The sequence below is a fragment of the Nilaparvata lugens genome, chromosome 9 (genome assembly GCF_014356525.2).
Source record: "Nilaparvata lugens isolate BPH chromosome 9, ASM1435652v1, whole genome shotgun sequence".
Classification (NCBI taxonomy): domain Eukaryota; kingdom Metazoa; phylum Arthropoda; class Insecta; order Hemiptera; family Delphacidae; genus Nilaparvata; species Nilaparvata lugens.
In genome coordinates, this window is record NC_052512.1 from 36599811 (window position 1) to 36616076 (window position 16266).

The 16266-nt window shown below is 36.5% G+C and overlaps 1 protein-coding gene across 1 annotated transcript in view; it reads right to left on the bottom strand.

The window, feature by feature from the left end:
• The window catches only part of LOC111053236 (sodium channel protein para), a 265185-nt gene extending 249186 nt beyond the window's left edge, over window positions 1-15999 (bottom strand). Inside the window, exon 1 of the mRNA XM_039435819.1 lies at window positions 15234-15999. The gene's annotated coding sequence lies outside the window, so the exon portion shown is untranslated. The remainder of the gene's footprint in view (window positions 1-15233) is intronic.
• Between the last annotated feature and the right edge of the window lie 267 nt (window positions 16000-16266).

Here is a 16266-nt window from a genome sequence, read left to right on the forward strand (position 1 = left end):
AGAAGCTAGCTCGTCGAAAAGGCTTTGAAAATTAAGAAATTGGTAAAAATACTTGCGCAAGTTTAAAAATGGTATAAGAGATATTTTATTGAATAGTAACGAGTCAATTCATATATCAAAAGATACACCAATCAAAAAGAATACTAAGTTGTAAGCTGATAATACAAATGTTCATATGATCATTAATTTTATAATATAATTTGTGATAATATAATGTAGCTCTGGTTCATTAGATAAATTGATCTATCTATTTCCGTCAGGTGCCGAATCTTGCACCCTGAGATAAATATATTTATTATAAAGAAATTTATCGGAAACTATAGAAATTAATATATATTTAATTATTGATTTGTCAATTTATCATGCTCTGATTTGAGAAATTTATATATGAAATAGGATTATCCAAATCGACAAGCAACAGCAAGTTGATGTCAAAGCTACATGCAGATAAATGCATATATGATCAATGAAGTGAAAGCACATGGTAAATTTTCGTGCTATAGAACTCAAAAATAGTATTAATTTGTGATATTTTATTTGATTTCGTTTCTTGTTTTATTATATATTTTTTGTCGCTCTATATATTTTTGCTTTGATCTATTTTTGAGATATTTGTTAATACATGTATCAAATGTTTTATGGTGTACTATTCATTTTATTCCTCAATACTATAGGATATAAGTTATATTTATATATATCTTTATAAATTATCAGTATTATATTATTGCGAAAGCTCATGTCTGAGCCTATGAAGATTTTAGTGAGATTATATCCTAGGAAAACCACGACCAGATTTTATAATTATTAAAATAACTCTCATGCTCTACCGATTGACGCCAAGCAAGAGGCTAAGCGTTATTCCACCAAAAGTAACGTGACAACATATGTAATTCTAATCATACACATCCTTCAACAATATGTGAAAAAAAATATTTTGCAAGAGACCTTCAAAATGGAAGCTATATTATTTTGATATCAAAATAATATTCTTGGATTATCCAGTTTTTTATTTTCAATGTAATATACTTCGTTATTATTTGTTGATTTAAGAGATCGTTTGGGATACTATTTATTATTCTTGGTGCAATATAAATCAGTTGTTTTCGAATTAAAGTGAGTTTCGAAACTTAGCATTCAAATTTATGTTCATTATATCTTGTTTCATGTGTTTCGCTATTGATTTTTTTAAAGTTGTTGTTATATCTATTGAAATATTTGAGGATGTTAAGCACATACAGTTGGCGGATAGTCATGACTTTCAGATCACTGAATGCACTCATTGAAGGGTATAATATTGGTCTATTCAAAATTGTCTTGACAATCATTTTCTGTACAATAAATACTGTAGAGAGGTGAGAGTTGAAGGTAGCTCCCCAAACTATTAACCCATATTGCAGTATCGACTGAACTATAGCAAAGTATAACATTCTCATCACAGTTACCTCCAATAGAAAGTCAAGAGCTTAAAAAATATATTTCGAGTTGCATATTATGTAGTGATTAATAGTTGATTTGTGATTTGTATTGATGAACTACTAAAAACAATTTTTTTGTGCATTTTCTTGTCATATAATCGAAAAGGATGAAGGCGTTAGCCAATTTTAGTTGGCCAACAAACTTGACTTGTACAAAGGTTCGAATGATATGTATTGAAAATTTGAAGTTGTTTGATGAAATCAATTGAAAGTTATCGTTATCGTCTTACAAACAAACAAACCCACAAACTAAAAGACTCAAGGCTCATAAGTAATCAGTAAGAACTCGCTACTCTCATTGAACAAATATTGAGGGCCGGTTTTCGAGCTCGGGATTTAGCCAAGCTCTAGACTTTAAACAGTTGAAGTCTGAAAATTGGCTTCCCGAAACAGAACGTAGTCATAGTCCACGTTTAAATTGAATTTCTAGAAAATTGAACACAGAATAAATAGAAAGAAAAGAGTGTGTAATGCTTCAGCTATTTTTAGTTATTTAGGAATGTTTCATTTCGTCAAGGAAAACGTTTCCAATTATAGAAATAAGATCATAAGAACTGCGACTATGCCTTGTTTCGGAAAGCTAATTTTCTGATTCCAACTGTTCAAAATCTAGAATATTTGGCTAAATCTCGAGCTCGGAAACCGGATTTAAATGTATGGTTTTAAGAATATGTGTTGGAAATTTGAAGTTTATTGATGGAAACAATCCAAAGTTATGGTCTGAAAAACGGACAAAGCCACAAACGGACCGGACCCTTTTGGTCATCAGTAGCTTTGATCCTTCTATTCTAGCTGCGTGATAGAATACAAGAATCTCGCTACACTTGCTCAATATATCGAATGAATGCAGTGACAGACTTGAATAGAACGTAACTACTCGAGATTCATCTCATCTGGATACAGCTGTATTGGTTTTGACGGGTTTGATTGTTGACGGCGTGACTTGTGTTGGTTGTCATGGTAACGCACCAACAAACGCCCCCACACATATTTGCATATTCACTCCATAGGTGAGCCCAATTACATTATTATTTATTATCGCCAGTTTGGAATTGCTCACGGAATGGCAGTCTATCGCTATTTTGAGTACCGCAGTCTACTCCCGATAGTGAGGTTTGCGTTATAATGGTAGTATTTTTTGTTCAACATTGGTATTGCTATCCATTCCTATCATTCGACAAAGCAGATATCCGTGTCCTTTTCTAGCTCCAAAACGTTGCCAGGTCGTTTTTCAACAATTGAGAATTATAGTTTATAAACAAAATACTTAAACACAATCTACCTAAGTTTGGCTGGCTCCTTCCCGCCAAGCTCGAGCTTCCTATTTTGGGGAATTATTTCCCAATATTTGATTTTGTACATTAATTTGATTATTGCAGTGTGTATTGTATACTATATTCATTGATGTAGAGTACCTTATATTTTGAAATAATATTCTCTCAACTTACTTTATAAACTTCTATTCATTTTCGTTTTCACAACTTTCTTTTTCACACAACATAATTTTTTGAGCCCATTTCTGACTTTTGGTGAGTTTGTTACATTAATTGATACCATTTCAAACACATGTTAAGATCATGTGTGTGATGATAACTTACTTCCAAAATGGAATATTTCCTACAATTCGGCAATAATGATAAGTTGGCTTGCCCTCAAGCCACACATTCCCCTTCACTAAATAAAACAAATAATTTGGATACTCCTGATTATCAATGAAACTTGAACAATTGGGTATAGCAGCATTTGATCCTAAACCTTGTTGGCTCCATCGCGTCCCCACCAATGTTTCCTCAAACCTCTAAATCAAACAATACTCCGCTCAGCTATGCTTTAAAACAGACACACTTCCTCTCTTCCAGATACCCATGCCTCTGCAGTTTCGGACAGCCCTGCTTCTTCCCTGTCAATGTCTGAAGTTCCAGACAAGCCACGTTTCCTCCCTGCCAGACAGTCGTGCTACTGCTGTTCCAGACAGCTATGCTTCCTCTCAGCTACATGCTGAGGATTGAGGGGAGTCCCATTCGAGCTAGTGACACCCTCACTTGCTCCTAATTTTTTCTCACTTATGCATACACTAATGCATGTCGTAACCTGCACACCCTAGGCACCTGTGCACAAACCCTATGGGTGACTTCCTTGAGGCACCAAAAAATGTTGCTTCCGACGGTCTGTTGCTTTCATCTTTGATACTCTAGGTCGAGAGATAGGAATGCCCTTCTCATCTTGACATTGTCATTGAATAACTTTTAATATTTGAAACCTTTTCACAATCAGTCAGATCATTCTCAACTTATTCCATTATTGCATCGAGTCATGAATTCCTAATTTGTCTATTTGATTGAAATCATTCTTCATCAATCAAACAGAGAAATTCAAAGTAATAAAATATTGTTTTAAAATCCATAAAATTTTTAAAACAGTCAAACCAGGTTACAAGAACATTGACTTCAATCACTTGTATCTCTTGTAAGCCTTCTGATTCGGTAATCAATCTACTTATTTGTACCACTCTTTGGTTGATAGGAAGATTGATATTGAGTTCTTCTGATATTTTTATCAAATCACATTTTTTTATCTTCACTTAAATTTTTTTAATATCTTCACTTTATTTTTTCACAAAACACTTCCCGTTCAATTCAATCCAGACGAGCCCCCAAAATGTAGAATACCTTATATTTTGAAATAAGATTCTCTCAACTTACTTTATAAACTTCTGTTCATTTTCGTTTTCACAACTTTTATTCCTACACAAAATAATTCTTTGAGCCCGTTTTCGATGACTGTGTTTATTTTTGGTGAGTTTGTTACTTTAATTAATAAAATTTTAAACACATGTTAAGATCATGTGTGGGATGGTAACTTTCAAAATGAAATATTTCGTACATTGATTTACTTTGTGATACATGAGGAATAAATAAATAAAAAAAGCATGAACATTCATTTATTCAAAATCATAAAAATATGTTTCCTCGACGAATAAAACATAGCATAATTGATACTTTTGAACAGTTAATATTACATTACATATAGTATCAGCTATCCTCTATAGAAGGCAGTGGCAAAGCAGAAGATCGGCAACGCTGTTCTCCTATCTTTCTTCACTGCCCTTATAACTTAGAACTCACTACAGTGTGTAACAGTGTATATGACTGTGTATGAGCCTGCAACAGAATCATGATGCCCAAAAATTTGACGAGCTGAAATCAAATTTTCCATTTGTATCAGTTTCTCAATAGATCGTTTTCATCGATATTTCCTCTCAAAATTTATGCCACTAAAATTTATAGTGAAATTATTTTTCCCTTATATATTTGATGTACGTACGTTATATCAAATAAGAACATTTCTCATGACCATATTTGGATACCGGTACCTGGGCGTGTCTGGGCTCGGCCAATTACAGCAGAGTTTTCATGAGATTGATAATGTGTAACAACAGAAGCCCGTATTTCAATTGTTTCAATGTCATCTTGGTCTGCAATACTTCTCCTCCCACCTGGCTTGCAAGCAATGACAGCTTTGAGGATTTTTCTGTTTTCCATTCTCTCAACATTTTCTCTCCACTGTTGTCGATTCTTATCAACTCGTTGAGGTAAAGAGATCACATTGAGCTCTCTACTAATTCAATATTATAAAGCCTGTCCTCTCTGATCCATCCTTTCACTGACCTAAAAAAACCTTATTTCGGCCGCATGTAACGTGCTCCATTCCCTCCTCTTTGGTACACAGGTTTCAGAGCCATACAAAAGTGTAGGGACGGCTCTTTTCGGACTTTATTATTCAGAGTTCTTTCAATAGTTCCGCATATGTACTGAAATCTGTTAATTTTTGTATTCAAGTCATGATCTTCCTCGTATATTTGATACCACATCCCAAATATTTGAAATGTGATACCTGTTCCAGTATTCTGTTGTTGAGAAATATTTTAGAACGTATTGCAGACTACCTCAGAAACGCCATTACTTTTTTTGTGGAAGGAAATATCAATATTATATTCTGAGGAGATGGAGTTGGTTCATAGCTCTTTGCAGTTTGTCCTCTGATTCCTGCAATATTACTTGATCATCTGCAAACCATAATGGATTGACAGCAATATTGTGTGTTAGTTGTACACCTGGGTGAATTTGTTGCTTCCACTTCCTACAAAGGTCGTCCGCATAAATATTGAAGAGTGCTAGTGATAGAGGACAACCCTACCTCAAACCAACATTGATAACAATTCCCTCTGACTGGGAGCCTGAGCAGTCTAGGATTATTTTTGTCTAGCCTTGTGTAACAGCTTTATGTGACAAAATTAAACTAAACTAAGCTGTACAAACTCTTAACGACTTTGACTAGATGAATTGGGAAACCTCGTTTGATCAACTTATCCAACAGTAATTGACAATTGACTTCAACAAACGTTTTTTCGTAGTCCACGGATGCAAGGTGTATCTCTAAATTGAATTCTACTCTTTTGCTATGATCTGTTTCAATAAGAAATCATCGTCCATACATGATCGGCCCTTTCTGAAACTAGCCTGCTCCTCTAATAAAAGTGCATCATTGATTCGCCGAAGTCTATTGTTCAGAATTCTGCTGTACTATTTATAGACATTGCTCAACAAGCATATAACTCTATAATTATTCGGGTCTTTTCTGCTTCCCTTCTTGAATGGAGATATTACTTAAGCTTTTCTCCACCCCTCAGGCACATAACGTGATGTCCAGCAAATGTTGATTAAATGAAGCAGTCGAAATTTCAATAATGTTCAGCCATAGTTTAAAAGCTCCATATTCAGCAGATCCACCCCAGTTGCCTTCCTATCTTTGATTTGATTGAGGGCTTCTTCCAAATCATCAATGCTTTTGAGATTAACATCACTCACTGGATCCATCTACTGGTCAATACTATCCATGACTGGCAAATTTTGATTATAGCACAGCTATTTGTAGTGTTCAATTCATTAATTTTTGCTCACATTTTTTATCTCAGCCATTTCTTTGACCATACTATTGAGGTGTCTCATCCATTCCTAAGCAACTTCCTGCCTGCCATGAAGGTCATCCTTGAATGTTAAAGTTGCCATGAATCTTTATGTATGTTTGTTATTGGTTTTGAGGACGAGAGAAGAATAATGTTTTTAGAATATAGTAATGATTAGAATCGTAGAACTATGAATCAAATTTCCGAAGGACCAGCTTGATATCAGCTCAAGCAATGAGAGATATATTGAAACAAAGGAATATTAAAAATGAAACATGAAATAATAAACATAGTTCACAGTACCTTAAGTCATTGTTGAAGTTCGATGTTTTCCGATGATTTACCTGAATTCGCGTCCATGGCCATGGAAAGAATACGCACAGTTCACGAGCACTGGACACTTTCACTGGTCTTGAGGTATAAACGAGGATAACGAGGTCTAAACTAAATGAGGTTTTTTAACAAATAAGGAAATACTGTGTAGCGACTTTGGGGGAGAGGTTTGAACGAAGCATTACAACAGGTAGGGTGTGACCGACTGCATCTTGCAGAGGCGAGCAAGAGACTAGCTGTACTAGGCCTACTTACCACGGACAGAGGTCCGTCCCGGGCAGAGGCTCCACGACTAGAGCCCCGGAGTAATAGCACCGCAGGCGTACTATGAGAAGATTACGATGACTTATTAAAATAATAATTATATTGTTGGCGGACGTGTGGCCCTAAAATATGAAACTGGTACAAAATAAGTGGGCTATTAATTCAGAATGATTATTACGTAACATACCGGGGGCATTGAATCCTCCTAGGATTCAATTAACAAACAATAGTATACAATTATCACATCTTGTGATATTACAAAAATTGAAAACTAACAAAAAAAATATATTTACAGATGTCAAGCTTAACTAGAGAATTAATGAGATATTGGAAGAGGGAGGCCTTATGTGCAGGCATAGTTAATCTTCCATGCTGTGTCCTCAGGAGATACATCAACAATTTTTGCCAGCGGCCAAGTGAGAGATGGTGTAGGCTGATGAATCAGAACTAGATCACCGATCTGCAGGTTGGCTGTGGCTTTAGTCCATTTCACACGTTGATGTAGGCTGTGGAAGTATTCCAGCTGCCAGCGTTTACATAAGCGTTGGTGGAAGGCCTGAATCAGCTTCCAATGGTTGAGGCGATTGAGTGTGGTATGGTGACTTTCCTCAGGAACAGCAACTAGGGGTGAACCAATCAAGAAGTGGCCTGGTGTGAACATCTTCAGATGAGTGATAGTTGTTGAGGCGCCCTCCAACTCGCAGAATTCCTTCCTTATCAATGATAGGAAAGAGTCGACGTAGTGCCATTGACAAAGGCTTATCCTCGCTATTTCTCAGTGTTTCAAGGTCATCTTTGAAAGCTGAAGATTGGAGTAGCTTGAAGGTAGTCAGCTTGGCCGTTGTCAGATCATTAGCGGTAAGAGATCCACTTCTCTTTTGTAACTGTTGTAGATTGAAGATACATCGCAGAATATATGCCATCACACGTTGTAATTTACTGAAGTGAGAAAATTTAGTGAGGAGATCCCATTCTTGAGGATCAGTGACAACGACTGCAACGGGTGACAGAGGTTTGCACTCTCCAATGTCAGAAAGTGGTGTAGTGCTCCTTGATGAGCTCCATGATGTGGGTGAGGATAATGTGGTGTTGTCAAATCAGTAGAATGGACCTTTACCATATGATCAGAAGAGCTATTTTCAATCATGAAGTCCGAGTATGAGGTCTGGAATTGGGGTTGAGCTTTGAAATCTCCTCTCCAATAAATCTCGGCAATATCTTTAGATTGTCCAAGTGGAGGATGATCTGGTTTTAAGGGTAATCTGACACAAAATCGTTCTGATTGTTCACGAAAATGAATAGCAGTGAAATGTTCATCACAAAGTTCTTCCTCTTTGGATTTATTATTTGATACTGGAGGCTCTTGCTGCCAAAATTGTTGTGGGGAATTATGCAGGTTCAAATTGTTTATCGCCAAAAGCGTGGTAGATAAGTGTGAAGTAATAGAAGAACGATACAAAATAAGTAGGCTATTAACTAATCAGACCGAGCTTCACTCTGGAGTACAAAAGCATTAAAAGTTTATTTGAAAAAGAGATTATAATAACATTCATAGCTCATACAGAAATGTTCTATCTAATCACAGTAAATTGAGATTGATTCCCAGAGGAATGCAAAAATTTCCCTCACAAAGGCCCGGTTGCACAAAAGGCGGTTAAATTTTAATCCTGATTAATTCCACGTGAACCAAATCAGAGAAGACCATTTCAAAAAGATGGATCTACTGTAATTAATCAGGATTGAAAATAACCCGGCTTTTTCGCAACCGGCACAAAGTACCTGATTGAATGATTACAAAAGCTCAACAGCTGAGTCATAATTTTGACACAGTCCCACACACATGAACTCGCTCACTCACTTTCATCATCAACAGATGACGAAATAATTATTATCAGCTGTTTTTCCAAGGATGAATAATAATTATCCTTTCAATGTCCTTCAGCGAGTTTTTCCAGGGATGAGACCTAGTGCAATAGAATTTTTTTATTATAATTCTACAATGCTCTGATTTTCGTGAGAATCGTTAGAGCCGTTTTCGAAATCCGGTGAAATACAAACATATAAACATCTAAACTTCTAAACATCTAAACATCTAGACATCTAAACATCTAAACATCTAAACATCTAAACATCTAAACATCTGAACATCCAAACATCTAAACATCTAAACATCTAAACATCCAAATATCTAAAAATTTAAATAGCAAAACATATAAACAGAAATTGCTCCTTTAATAGTATAGGATGATTATTACGTAACAATGTGCTTTCTCAACAGTTGTTTTCGCTATATTACGTGTAAGCCGATAACTGTCTTCCGTGTGGTCTGTTGGTGACTGCAGGAGTTATTTGAATGCTTTTTTCTTGTCTGCAATAGCTTGAGGAATCTCTTCGTTCCAAATTTTCAAACATTTTCGTCTCTTAACCATTTTTTCTAACAGGTATTTCATAGGCTACTTCCTTGATAGTGTCTCTGATGTTTTTCTGTTAATGCTGTTGGTCTTGTCTTTGTGAGCCTTTGTGTTAGTCTTGTCTGATATAAAATTCTTATACTCTCGGTTTGCAAAAGATACACTTTGAATACTTTCTTCTCCCCTCTGGTTTACTCTCCTTCCTACATCTTGCCCACAAATTGATTTTTGAAACCACGAGGAAATGGTCACTGGCCACATCACTACCACAGTGATACACTCTGGTATCCTGGACCTGTCCGAACAGTTTCTTGTTCATAATCACATAGTCAATTAGAAATATGTATCCTCTCCTTGTCCAGGCATAATAATTATGTACATCCTTCTTTCTGAAAATCAAGTTGTGATCTTCAGCTCGTTTAATGTGCAAAGTCTCACAACTGTCTACCATTCTCGTTCAGGTGATATTCCCCAAATGTTCCTACAACCTGTGGAATCGTCGGCTGGTTCCCTACTCGAACATTCAAATCTCCAGTTACAATTACATATTCTGCTTCGTTGCATGCGGTCAACTGTTTCTGTAATTCTTCATAGAATCCCATCGTAGCCTCTTTTTTGCCTTATCCAGGAGCATATGTACCTAATCGAGTCAAGTAACCTTTGTCCATCTTGAATCGGACCCTTTTTATTCTTTCACTAACAAAGGAGTAACTCTCTATTCTATTTTCCATCTCTGATGAACCAAGACAATCACTCCAACGCAAGCTCTCCTATTTTGATCTACTCCACTCCATATTTCAATGTACTCTATTCAATCTTTTGTTCCCTTCAGCTTCTTCTTAGTCTCCGTTATCACAGCCAGGTGTATATATTATGCTGTTTCAACTCTTGCATCAGCTCCACCTCCTTCTAATTCACTCCTCTCACCTTTCATGTTGCAAAATTCATTGTTTCCGTGATTCCAAATAGTTTTTTCTTTGGTAGTCCATTTTTATTATTCGTTGTTCCGGTCCCATCCGAGGCTGTTTGAAGTTTACCAGTAAGTGAAAGATCCCCTGGCCGCGTTACGAGCGCTGCGCAGTTCAAGTTCAATGGTGGGGACGGCATATTGCTGCACTTGAACTCACAGGATTTTTATAAGGTTTACTTCCCTAAACAAGTTGATTTAACCAAACTGATGAGCCTTGTCCACCCAAGAAATTAGAAAAGAAAGAAGAAAAAGATTGGTCAAGGAAGACCAAACAGAAAAAGTGAGAGAATAGAGAATAGAAAAAAGCTCAAACAATAGTAGAAGCTATTCTAGATATGAGAGAGTTCCAGAGCAGAAGAAGAAGAATAAGAAGAAGGGAGATGGGAGAAGGGCTCTGGAAGTATTGTCTCAATGTATGTGTGGCAATCCGTTTCCATTCATGATGGATATCGACAACTGATGGATTGATCTCATGCATCTATAGATGTTTCATGGATCGAGAAATATATCTATCTATCTATCTATCTATAACAACAAAACAACAAAACGGAAAGTTGAAATTGTGAAATGTAAATAACTTATTGTTCTTATTGAGCGTGATCTCTAACACAACGAAGGAGTTCCGTTGTGAAGCACCTGTACTTATTACTTGTTACCAATTAGTACTTATTACTAATAAGTAGACTACGCATACTTATCACTGGTAATTTGAATGGATATATATGTATTGTGAGTGTATTCTAGTTTCAAGATTAAAGCTCTTTTCAGGCGGAAGATTTGATCGATAGACCACATTTTGAGCACATAGAGTTGGAACCATTTTACAGATTAAGTTTGTTGAAGAACAAAATTGTCTCATGAAAGAGGAATGTTATCATGTCCTATTATGTAAGCTCATGGGGCTTATAATAGGCTACATTAGAAATTGGGGTACCTTAATTTTTTTCGGAAAGCAATACTTTCCTTACCTATGGTAATAGGGCAAGGAAAGTAGAAACGATAATGTGTGTTCGGGGCGTTAGATTGTCATTCAAATAATTAGAGAGAAAAATAGCAGTCGAATTGTTCACGTAAGAAAAATAAAATTAGTTTGTTGGCTTCCGTTTTTGTCCATACACTTATGTATTACATAACAATGTAATGTATGTACAATAACAATAGTCTACAACCACAGCTGTTAAGCTACTGAAGTTCTTTTCCTTTTTCCATCATGATACTGTTTGTATATAATAATTGCATTGTACAAATATTTGTAAAATATGTCAGTGTTGTGAATAAATTTCAATTTCAAAAAAAAAATTCACTTCTGTAGACATTGTGAGAAGTTGTCCAAAATCCTCTGAAGCGTTACCCGAGATATCGCTCGAATTGATTATGTTATTTCCTCACTCAGGGTTTCAAGTGAACGCGTTTTTGCATGTATGAATTCGTCTGGCCCATGAAAAAGTCATAATTACGGAAGATTCCACTCCACATCATGACACAACGAAACGAGGCGTCCAGAGAAGGTCTGCTTCAGAAAATCCATAGTTTCTCTCGATGGTTGGCATGTTGGAACCATACAGTTCACTCAGCGCTCTGTCATCAACTTCTTATAACGTTTACGGGAGTGTTAGGATAAAAAACTTTATAGGTAAAACATGATGTTTGAAAATTGGAATTTTTATGGTCATTCTTAAGCTGCGTACACATATTCGCGCTTCCAACCAGCACCGAGCACGCTCCTCCCTCGTACCGCCCTCGTACCGCCCTCGTACCACCATCGAACCACAGTCGCACCGCCCACGCACCCATCATGAACGTTATGGAAGATGTTAGATCTTCTCGCGTTCCCCGGTCGAACCACTGTTGCTCCCCGGTCGATCATCAATCGCTCTGCTGGAGTGACGTTCGGTTGCGGAGCAGAGCGAAAGTCTGTACGCACCTTAACTAACGATTCACTTACTATTTTTAGCCGTCCTTCTATCAGATTGAACAGAAATGATGTTTGTCAAGTTCTGTTCAATCTGGTTTCTGAATTCATGAGGACGGCAAAACTCGTACGAAAGAAAATCGATGTGTGTGTAACCGGCTTGATTATTAAAGTTACAGTTTCAAAATAATATCTAGTGAAAATATGATAAAAAGTCTGATTGGACACTTATATCAAAATAAATTATAAATACAGTAATCAGGCCACGTTATAATGGTAGTGGAGAAAAATAGGAGAACAGCGTTGCCGGATCTCTGCCTTGCAACTGCCTCTTATCAAGGATAACTTATAACGGTAAAACAGCTGCAATATTAACTTTTCATTTTTTCTTCTTCTTCTTCTTCTTCTTCTTCTTCTTCTTCTTCTTCTTCTTCTCTTCTTCTTCTTCTTCTTCTTCTTCTTCTTCTTCTTCTTCTTCTTCTTCTTCTTCTCCTCTTCCTCCTCCTGTTATCATCATCATTCTTCTTTCTTCTTTTTCTTATTCTTGCCTTCAAGGATGAAGCATAATTGTCTGTTCCGACTCACAATATTGATATTCATATAAAGTGTTAATTAATAATCATTTTAATAAGTAAGGCCCACTGACGGCAGATGATATATTCAGGAGGAGTGGAACCTTCCCACTACGGACTCCTGACCAACAAAAGTCATACGAATTTACTTTACTTATTTCAATAAGTGAAATTCTATTGCCATCTCTTAAATGGTATTATTAAAGACCTTTTTAAGGTATTATAAGACATGGTTTGTAGTGGAATTCTCCATCGCAAGAATGCCCTGTCACGTGCTCCTTCCAGAAACAACTTTGCTGGTAAACAATCCCTCCCAGTAAGTAGACTTTGAGCTCTGAACGAATATCTCTATTTCTGACTGGTAGGTATCCCGTGCTCCGAGATCTATTTTAAAACTTGACAAACTGAAAACATGACGTAATGAAATCTTGAAGAATTGAAAATAGGCCTATAACCATCCTCGGTGCGGGTTTCGCCATTCAGTTTCTCTTGAAAGTCTGTATCAGGTATCACCTTCCAATTTAAAATATGAACTTGGATTCAAAGAAAAAAATTTTGATGCGACAGATAATCGGTTATTTTTTTCGGATAGGATCCCAATCTTACCTATCTTCTAATTTCCCTTTTAAAAGAAATGTTCAACTCTCTCCATACAACAACTTGAAGCATGACAAATTAAAAACTTGCCAAACTGAAAACTTGACTTTATGAAATCTAGAAGAATTGAGAATAGACCCTTAGCCATCCTTGGTTAGTTAAGGATCCAGATGCATAATTTCAAGTAAATCAGTCCAGTAGTCCAGACGTGATAATGCGTCTAACATAATTTTCCTATCCCGTACGTGTATAAGCCAGTTTTTTCCTTTATTATAGTATAGATGTCATCTTTTTGATAACATCCTTTTGTTTTCCTTGAGAATCGCCTTTCAGCCGCTTTTACTCTTCCCTCTTGAGGTTTAGTAGCGATCTACGATTCGCTACACCATAGAAGTTCATTTTGTTTAAAATAATCAATTGTATTTTAATCGTCAAGAAGATATATTTTTAATGGAATTATGATGAACATTCATGATTGAGATTAAATACCTGATATTATTCTACATTGTTGAAGTGATATTATGATGAATTGATATATTTCTCATTCATTCTTCACTGTTTCCATTTATATTTAAGTTTGACTTTTTATACATCAATAGAGCTTTGCTCTACCAAATGCATTTATGTGAAAGCTGTGTAATAAATAAACGATCTGGCTACGTTGCGGAGCTAGAAAAGGGTAGCGCTATCGTTTTTGTTGAATGATATAGACAAGGATAGCAACACCAATGATATTCAGATACTTCCACTACAACGTCCTCCTCACTATAATTATATTTGATATACTGGGAGGAGTTGAATCATCCAATCTACTATAGAAGGCTTTGGAAAAAGAGACTTAGTGTCTTTATTTTTCCACTGACTTTAAAGTAAATTCGTATGGCTTTTGTTGGTGGGGGGAGTCCCTTGCGGGAAGGTCCCACCGCCTGAATATATAATTTAAGCCGTCAATGGGCCTTACGACTGTCATACTTCAGCCGGGACCGACAGTTTAACGTGCCCATCCGATAACACGGGAGTGATCTGGTTAAAAAACTTTTGGTTATGAGAGGGATTGGACCCGGGCTCTCTCTGTGCTGCTACGCAAGCACTCTGTCCACTAGACCACGGATCACTCCACTGACTTTAAATCGCTAATAGTCCTTCATGTTTTTCTATGGAACATAAACTCTTCTGATGTTCGTATGAAATTTCAATCACTTTGATTATATATATATATATATATATATATATATATATATATATATATAATTTAATAATTCATTCAATTGTGACGTGGCCTAAATTTACTTGTATTTATTGGTCTATGAAAATATTTCTACAGATGGAAATTACTGAGATATTGCAATTATTCGAATGCTAATGAATTATTTATTATTATCAAACGAAAATCCAAATTAAATGCTGTAATTCACCCCGAAGACTCCTGCTACTGCGAATATCGACAACAGGGTAAACAATTAGATGGAAATTCGATGAGCGCTATTATACAAAAATTAATGTTGAGTAGCGCTCATCGAATTTTCATCTAGCTGTTTATCCTGTTGTCAATATTTGCAGTAGCAGAAGTCTTCGGGGTGAATTACAGCATTTAATTTGGATTGTCGTTTAATAATAATGTAAATATTTCTACTTCTATCCACTAATACTGTACTGGAAATAGGTGAATGACATAGGTGATAATTATGGTGGATGAAGCCTTTTTGAGAGAGAAATTTGTTATAGAACCTTACCTGGTTTTTGGCCGAAATGTGACAGCTCACAAGTATTGAATTGCTCCGTTGCTCCTTGGTGTACAACGCGTCTTGGTTGCTTCCGCTTCCTTGGTTGCTTCCTTGGTAGTGCCTAGCAACTAACACCACCACGAACGCGGACGGTTACAAAAGCTAATTACCAACAAAAAACTAAACCGAAGGACGGCACTATGATTGGCGTGTACAACTAAACTACTTTGCAAAAGTTACGGCGAACAAATTTGTAGCAAAATGAGGCTTGAAAGGAACCTTGCTGAGGGAAAAACTACAGGAACTCTAGGAGTTCAAACCCGATCAGGTCCCCTTGTGGAACTTACACTGGACCTAGTATGTGTCTAGTGAGAAACACAATGGGCCTAAAACGTTACCTTGCAGTTCACCACAAGGAAAAGGGTGCTAGAAGTGGGAACCCCACAATTATAGTTCACTTTTTTATATTGAGTTGAAAACTAGTAGTTACTTATTAATGAGAGAAGCTTTTACTTGTGAGAAGCACTTGATAATAAATACAGTGGTTTCGTTGATTTTAGCAAGGTGTTCGCTAGCAACACAAATTTGACCTCGTTAACAAGAGTCTTTTTTTTGAACTTGTAACTATCCTTTCCAACTACACACCTTTGCGTTGAGTTAACGTCAACTGATTGCACGTTGAGAGTTGATTATTTTAGTTAAATGAACAGTTTTTGTGTGATTAATAGAACAAGTCCTGCCTTGAACGCCTTGTCCACCCTCACACACTGCACTCACAAGCTAGTCTGTTTTAGTTGGTTGTCAGCTCGGAAAATTTTCACCCCCTGCGAGCCAACCCTACCATTCCCCCTCCCAAACATTGAACCAGGCCGACAGTGCTGCTCGCGAAACGGTAGCGGACGATTGATGAACTAAAGCCGATCGATACATCCACTCTCTTGCTTGCACGCATCACGCTATTGCTGTCCTTGTCCCACTCGTTTTTCTTTCATTTCCTTCTTTCCCACTTGTAATTGTCTCCCTTATTACTTCTCTTTGTTGT